Genomic DNA, 9,191 nt, shown 5'->3' with positions numbered 1-9,191 from the left:
ATAAAGCTCATATTTCAGGAAGAAAAAAAAATGTTTGATCCACATATCATAGTAGTCAATTCAACATTTGTGCTTGCTTTTAGTTTTCTTGATAGTAAATACTAGAGATATTTAACGGTGCTAAAATTTCACGATTTCTCAGAAAGTATATAACAGCGATCATGGTTTTCATTTCACCCTGATTTCACAATGCAAGAAAATCATTTAGATTTCGTATAAGCATTTACTCGTTTTTAATAATTAATGATAGCATTCATTCACGATGTGTTTAATTTTGCGGATAAGATGAATCGCAAACATAGTGAAACTAAACCAACGTAATTATTTTCCAATCTAATACCTCCCCCCCCCTCCTAGTTTAGAAACCAAGATCAATATCACGCGGATTTCGAGGATTTCGATTTCTTTTACACCATTCACAAGATGGATGTATTGTTAAACTTATCTTGATTATCAAACTATATATTTTAACCATCTTCTAACTAGTAATATGTCTGGCAAGAAAGACATGGTTAACTTTAATGCCCAAGTGAAGTTTATTAACCCAGTAAGCTCTATTTCTGATATTTATTCTGTTCATACCTTCACTTCCTGACGCCATTTTTCTGTTCTCAATTGCGCATGTGCAAAAGAGTCGATAGCACGATAGTGCGACAATACGATGACGATAGTGCGATAGAGCACTGATGATGACACGATAGAGCATCGCTTCATCGTTATCGCGTTATCGTATCATCGCTATCGCACCATCGCAGCATCGCTATCGCACCATCGCTTCATCGTCATCGCAGTATCGCACCATCGCGTCATCGTCATCGCGCTATCGCACCATCGCTTCATCGTTATCGCACCATCGCTTCATCGTCATCGCATTATCGCGTCATCGCACCATCGACTCAAACCTCGATGGTGCGATGATGCGATAGTGAACTGCGTGGCCCTATCCGGATTCCATAAAAAACAATGAGCGATCTACTTTATTTCTATCGATAAAGAAAACAAGCTGCACATAAATCAGAGAGAGTTAGACACACACAATCGCCTGGATTGCGGAGTCTTCAAAATATACACTGTATGTTCTTATATCTTCTTGGCTATTACGCAAATGATGGTCAGAACAAGATAGAATCTTCTAACTAGGTCAGCGTGTGTGTAAATATCCTCTGCAGCCGAGGCGTGGATCCAAGGATTCACAAAAAAAAAACAAAATCAAATTTATTTTAACATTTACAAAAGTAATTGTTTATTTTTAGTATGCAGATAAAATTTTCTAAAACAAAACACAGAAATAAACGCAGTGCACTTGAATTTTGACGATCTGACACTATAATGGCACAACACTGTATTCCTAAAACAGCCTACAGGGGCGTAGCCAGGGTACTTTTGATGTGCACGCTTGAATAGGTGGGGGGTTTGGGGCCACCTTAAGGCCCCCAATAGGTCCCCGGAAGCTGGTGAATTTCCGACGATTTCGATGAGCATATTTGACTCTTGTGATAACATTTTTCTTACATTTTTTCAGTTTGTTACGCGGCCGCATTTGAGGTCTGTTCTTTCCATGTAAAAAATGCGGACAGTTACTTAATAAAGAGAAGGGATATGTCCAATAGCTTTGTTTGACGAAACGTACTAAAACAATTTTAGACTTTTGAAGCTCGACAAAATACGTATAGTTAACATACGGCAGTTGGTTAGAGTGGTTGACTGGTTCAGACATACTGCGTAATTGACTGATAGTCAGGCTTACATTAATATTGAAAATACACCTCTAAATATTGAAAATAGCAAAGACAGAAGAATTCTTTTCAACTCATTTTCTTGCACATTACCTAATGTACCGTATGTACATTTAAATTGAATGTTTGTAAATATTCACAAATCTCGTATCTTTAGCTTTTTTCAACAATTAAAAAAACTTGTCAGGTAGTGTTACGGATGTCAATACTTGAAAGGACTTACCATTTTTTTAAGGGTAAACTGAATTTTACCAATGTTTGATTTTTGATGTTCAAATATAAAGCTGAATTATGATTTTTGAAGTCTCGCACGAATCCAATATTAGGTAATTTTTTTTAGAAGGGAGAGGAATATCGTTACAGATGTTAAGCATACCGGTTGGAAGTTAGTTTCCAGTAATAAAAATTGAAATTCTTGGCATTAAATAAAATTATCGTTTGTTTTAATAGAGTCGATTTGGGTTCTATAGTGTTAAATCTACAATAGAGAAACTCTTAAAAAATGTAATTACACTTGGAAAAAAACTCAGCAATATTCGATAGTTAACCAAAATCCGGGAAAATCCTTTGATTTCAGTGAGGTGTATACTCTTGTATTTTCCCCGAACACTGATTCTGTTGATTTTCATTTATTTTTTTTATCGTTAATTCTAAATCGTTCCTAAGTATTTTTTAAAAAAATTATTTCCTAATACTTTGCAAGAATTATGAGAACGCTTTACAATATAACGCCTGTCTCGCTCTCTTCTTTCGCTTTCTTTTCTTTCTATCTTTTTTCTTTTTCTTTTTTTTTTGAAAAATGATGTGGACGTTTGTGCGTACAAACGTATGCCTGTCTACGCGCCTGGCCTAAGTTCAGAGTTGGCAAATTAGGACTCTTTTTTCAGATAATTTATAAATGCTTAATTTTATGTTAAATGTTATTACTTATCTGTATTTAAAAACATATGGGCGTTATTTCTTTGGGTAAGCTATATAAAAGTGTGTAAAAGTAGATTTGATATTGTATGTGCTTTCAAGTTAATTACGTTGATGGCAGTTTTCTCTATCCTACATGTATGCTATATTTCGACAGGGCCTTGTGCATGTGCTTATATTTTATAAAGCGTTAACAGTGGCGGATACAGGAATCTTGAAAAGGGGGGTTCAGGGTAGGGGCCTACAGCCTCACACAAAAAATGAATTATGAAATCTTATGTATATTTTGGACACAAAAAGGGCGAACCTGTCCCACCCCCCCCCCCTCAAATTAGCCAGTGCTGTTAAAAGTTAAAATTCTGAATAGTAAACTTTTTTATGTAAGTTTAGCTCATTTTCCCCTTTATATCCCATGGGTGTTCGATGGGCATGTCACTTAAAGAATTGAGAAGATTAAGGAAAATCTTTTGAAAGGAAAGGGTGTGAATTATAAAGTTAGCGCTTTTGTCTGCTGTCAGAGTAAGAAGCTGTGAAATACGTATATATATATGTAAGGTCAAAAGGAACGCTAAGGTTTTTGTAAAAAAAAAATGCTTACAATTTTTTCGAATACTGCTTAGTTGTACAATAACAATTTCTAAATACGTTAAACAAAAAAATATTTGTAATAATAAATTAAAACATATTTTCACAAAAATTTAGAATTACAGACACGTGTCATCAGAGCTTGACAGTGCTGAAAAAAGTTACATTCAATTAACTATTTATTCTGTGACATAAATGAAGCCCAAAGAGATGACATTTCAGGCTTTCTGGAAAGCCAAACTTGTGTTCAACTATTTTTGTCAATAGATTCAACTTTCGGCAGCTCCCTGCTTCCCATTTGCGCATGCGCATTGCGACTTCCGCTTTCGCTTTGGATCTTGAACCGGTGAAAATTCACAGTCATGATTCTGCTAGCAATTTCTTGTGTGGTATGTTTATTTTTCAATCATATTTAAATCCTATTTCTTAAATAGATTTTTGCAAAACTTTTTAGTGTTTTCCCATTGAAAATAAAATATATTTTAGCTTTTAATGCAATATTTAGTGCAATAGTTATTAAACACAATGCTACACTTAAAAATTTGATGAAAAAAAATTAGTTGTAAGATAGTTATCTAAATAGTTGTCATTATATGTTTATTCATATAAGTATAACACTTTTTTATTGATTTTATTTTGGTTATTGATGGGATACATATTTCTTTGGTTGGATTTAACATTTCTGAGTCAAAATTGCACTACTTGTAGCTATTTGATCACAGGGGCTTGTGTAGAGAAAATAAGTCTGTTAAAAAAATTAGTACCTAAGAGAATAAAACATGTGTTTACTAATTTTTCTAACTAATGTATTTTCTCTACACAAGCCCCTGTGATTTGATCTTAAAGTTGCTTTCTTTGAAGTAAGTATGTTCAAAGTTGGCATTTGTTTGGTGTATATTCATCAAAAGAGCTCTAGCTGGGGCCAACTCGATTGGAACCCTTCTAGAAGCAGAGGGGAATGTCAAAAGGTTTGGAATATGTAAGTCTAAATCAAGTGTTTAGACATGTTAGAAGGGTATTGAATATTATTGAATATTATCTGCAATGTTTTGAATTACTGCAGTAGGTGATTTTCAAGAATTTGAATCCTTTTATTTCAAGTATTAAATGTTAGTTTGAAAGGGAAACTTGAAGAGATAATTAAGAGTGGAAAAAATATTTAATATAATAGTTTTGGGATTTTTTTATCTATGTAAAGAAAGGTTTAAAACATCAAGTGCCTTAGACAGAGGAATATTAAACTACATGTATAAAAAAAAAATAATAATTATGGTAAAATCAGGAACCTATTTATTGCTCAAATCTTCAACCCATATTACATGGTAAATTGTGAATCTGTGTTTGATGGTTGATTTTACTGCAATTACATAACAGAAAAAATGCTTCTTAACAGAATAATCCATCAAACATTATTAAAATATTTGTTTGCAACTGTATTTTGTTTAAAGTTTGGTTTATTTACAAATAATTTAATTTCTTTTGTGTCAATCTATTTCAATTGATCATTCAGAGGAACATATAATATTTTGGATAACATAACTTGCCTACGTCACAATGAATAACGTCAAAAATTTATTACTCCGCTTGACGTTACTTTTAAAATAATGCTCAATTTGAAATCTTATTCTGGAGGAAAATTGTCTTATTGTCTATACTGAAATTAAATTATAAGGAATGAAGCTAATTTCAACTTATGTTATACGATATAACAAAACTTGGGGCAGTTTACGCTTTTTTATAAAACGTAAATTGTGATGTTAACATATTTGACTTAAAATTTTAATAATTAAGAAATAAGGTATCATTTTTAAACATCTATCGGGCTATAAATACGGGTTGGTCACGAGATTAAATTCCATACAGCCCGAAGGCTTTATGATGAATTTAATCTCTTACCAACCCGTATTTATAGCCCGATAGATGTTTAAAAATGATACCTTATTACTTATATTTACATTTGAGACTTATTCAGACTTTATATTTACCTGATTGTGACTAAATAACATGTGAAATGCATTATTTTTCAAAACCAATGGCATGTATGTTATCCTCTGAATGTGCGTCGACCTTTAATGTTGTCACTGAGAAATACATTGAAAGATTATCTATAATTATGCACATTTATGACCTCTTGACCCCCGTATCTGTATTTATACAGTTATAGATAGGCATTGCTTTCAGTAGTGTTATATAAAGGAAAACATTTGCAAACGTAAATGTAGACATCTATTAGTATACCAATAATCTTTTTGTTAAATAAGTTTCAAGGTATTTAATGTTGTTTTGCATGTTTTAAAAGACTTTACCTGGTTTATGTTTGACAGATTTCCCTCTGGGCACCTGTACATTGTGTTGGTGAGGATCTGCCTCTACCATTTCATTCTCAGGTAAGTTCAAAAATAGAGAAATAACATATACCGTGATACTTGATAATAAATACAGCTAATATTCATAGCAAACATGAGAGAAAGAAAACTGATTTATTATAAGGATAATGGAAAAGTACCTGTGCATCATCATCAAATAATTATTTTTTTTATTTTATTCTTCAGGACAACTTTTTGCCACCCATTTTGAAAGATGTTCAGTTACAGGTATGCATTTTAGTTTTGAAAAAAAATAGAATTAATTTCATTTTTTATACCTATAAACTAAGTTGACGACTGAAATTGAATCTTTTTGTTGTTGGATTTCATTGTTATATTTTAATACACTGTTTCTGTGACCCTTCATCTTTGAAAAATATTCCAATTTTTTTTTTCATTATCTTTTTAAGATTTCTTAACTTTTTTCTTTACAAGTTTTTATAAGTAAAATTCCCTTTTAAGCTAATTTTTAAAAAGAAATTTCTAAGGGAAGCATTTCAGAGGTATCCCTCAACCCAGTATCAAGGCCATTTTGACAAGAACAAGGTCACATTATACTTATTACATGGCTTAACGTTAAGTCCTAACTTAAGAACCAAAAAAGTAAACTTATGCTTTGGATATTAAAAGGGTACTTTTCATTGAAAATAATGTACTGGCCAGGGTATATAAGACAGGTTTAGGACACTAAGGATGTCATTTTGGAGAAGAACTTTAAAATATATACAGTGTATAGGTAAATATACCACAATTCTATAGGATAAAATCTTTTTTAGAAGTAGCATAAAGTATATTTTGATCTCATAATTAAATACTAAATTCAGTCATCAATGCTCTTGCACCATGTGTCAAACCCTGCCTACTATTTAGGCATAGTACATGCATAATGCAACACTATGATATAAATATGAGTTGACCAATCACACAGATGGGGTTTGAATTGTTTATGATGTATGCATCTGTGAAAGATAGCGATGTAATGCAAAACCGCACACTTAACTTAATATACTAATAAAATAATGGAGACCTATTAAGTTCTGGTATTTATGTCTATCTATTAGCTTTTTTGTGTCAGGCTCATAACCATGATAACTGAAATACTATCATGAACAATTGTATTGCTTTTGTGATGGATGATTGAAATGCCCATTTAACATGTTTAAGGTGAAGATGTTTTGAACTCTTTCAGGTTTTTGGAGAAGGGGACTTTGGTTTGATCATAAGATTAAGAATATATATCATGCACTTGCTTTTTTTAACCTCTATTAACATTCTTAATTACAGAATAACAATATATATCTTCTATGCACAATTTCTTAATCACATTTTTATGCACATTTACTTTTTAATTAAGATATGCTTTAAGTTTTTTTTTTATTTTGATGGTGATGGTTTGGTATGAGGTATATATATATTTGTGTTGTATATAATAGGAAACAACCTAATTGTGTCCCCATCAGAGGAGAGCGACACATAGGGATCACTTTACCTGGCATCTGTCTGTCTGGTATAACAGAGGTTCACTATGAGGATAATTGGGCAAATTTTCCAGTATTCTAGGGTTATTTCTGTATTTTGGGGTAATACCCTCAATTACAGGGTTTACTTAATTAAAGCCATATGAGCTGCATTTTTTAGAATTGTATTTTTCTGGTAAAATATGTAATTAGGAATAATTTTTATGCTTTTTAAGCTCTTATGATCAATAAGACCTAAATAAAGTTTTAAAATTTGCTTAAGAAATAGTTCTATACAATTGAATATAAATCAATATTGTCCAGGATGACTGTAATGTAACTTTGCCTCTATCAAAGCTTAATATGTTAAAAAAAATCTCCCATACCTAAAATATTTGTTTATCGATATATCACCATTTATCCCAAAAATAGCACAATAATATGATATTTTTACAAGCTATTTTTTCAATGATTTTAACTGAATATTCACAATTTTGCTTAATAGTGTGCTGTAAAAAAAATTCACTTTCTGCATATTTTTAAGGGTTTTTTAGCTCACTTCGATGAGGTCAAGATGAGCTAATGCTATACCCCCAGCGTTACTGTCAGCGTCATTGTTAAAAGTTTTAGGAGCAGGTCCATTCCCAAATATTTACATTTGCTGATGTCTTTCCTTATGTAACAATGTTTAAATACTGGGTAAAATTGAAATTCAATTTTCAATGACATGCAGTTGGTCACATGATCAGACTTTCTTGCATAACTGCACAAGCAATTTGGAAAGTTCCGACTGTGACGTCATATGACATCGTAGATACATTATAATGCATTTCAAAATCGAAGTGCACATATTTCTTTGTAACTTGAATAGAAATGTAAATATAAGAAATAAAATATCATTTTTTAGAGTTTAATAGATGTATGACATGAAGTCGGCATGTGATCAAATCTACTATGACGCCCTTCGGGCTTTATAGAATTTGATCACGTGAGAGACTTCATGTCATACCCAAATGAAACTCTAAAAATGATATTTTATTTCTTAAGTAACTACATGTATAAGCCCTACCTGGACCAAACTTGCATGGATAATGCGTTCTAGGGATACCAGACTTGCTCTGGATGCTGGATCTGACCTACATTTTCCAGATGAGTTACTAGGTTGAAGTGTTAGGAGCAGGTCCATTCCCAAGTAACAATAAGCCCTATCTGTACTAAAGTTGCATCATCTTTAGGCCCTGTCCAGACTTAACTAGCATGGATGATGCATATGGGGATGGACACTACCAGACTTGCTTCGGATGCTGGATCTGACCCACATTTTCCAGATGATTGACCAGTTTAAAATTTTTGAAGCAGGTCCATTCCCAAGTAACTAAAAGCCACTGCTGGATCTGACCTACTTTTTCCAGATTAGTTACCAGGTTGTTCCCAATAAACTATAAACCCAGACCAAACTTGCATGGATGATTCATCTAAAGATGAACAATTTAAACTTGTTTCTGATGCTGGATCTGACCTACATTTTCCAAAAGAGTGACCAGGTTAAATTTTTTGGAACAGGTTAATACCCAATGAATTTTAAGACCTACTTAAACTGAACTTGCTTGAATATTGTTGTCAGGATAAATACTAACTGTTAAGAAAATTTGATTTGATATTTGCATTACTTAAACTGATAACATTTATTGAGATGAGCTTAGTAATCTTTGATATACCTTTGTTCTAAAATCGTTAGAGCGAAGGAGCAAGCTCCCATACAAGGGGAGTTAATCAAGAGAGACAAAAATAGGTTTGGGCCAATAAAAAATCTTCTTCTCAAGAGCTAATGGGATAAAACAGCTGAAAATTCACAATGTGCATTGCGGCCCATGGGCCTCTTGTTTTCAATACCTTTGGATTCATATATTTCCTGCTATAAAAAAGGCAACACATCTTTATTGGAACACTTCTTGCTGAATTCTTTGATAACCCTTAACTTTAATAGTTTCTATTATTTCCTAACACTACTGCACTATCCCTAATACTACTGCACTATTCCTAATACTACTGCACTATTCCTAACACTACTGCACTGAATTAACATCATTACAGGTAGTGTGTGGACAGTCTAAGACATGGGTTCAATT

This window comes from Saccostrea cucullata, unplaced genomic scaffold (assembly GCF_032062105.1).
Source record: "Saccostrea cucullata isolate Sc308-1 unplaced genomic scaffold, CSIRO_AGI_Scuc_v1 ctg2424, whole genome shotgun sequence".
In the NCBI taxonomy this organism is placed as follows: domain Eukaryota; kingdom Metazoa; phylum Mollusca; class Bivalvia; order Ostreida; family Ostreidae; genus Saccostrea; species Saccostrea cuccullata.
The sequence above is the reverse complement of the archived record's forward strand: the minus strand, read 5'-3'. Positions refer to the sequence as shown.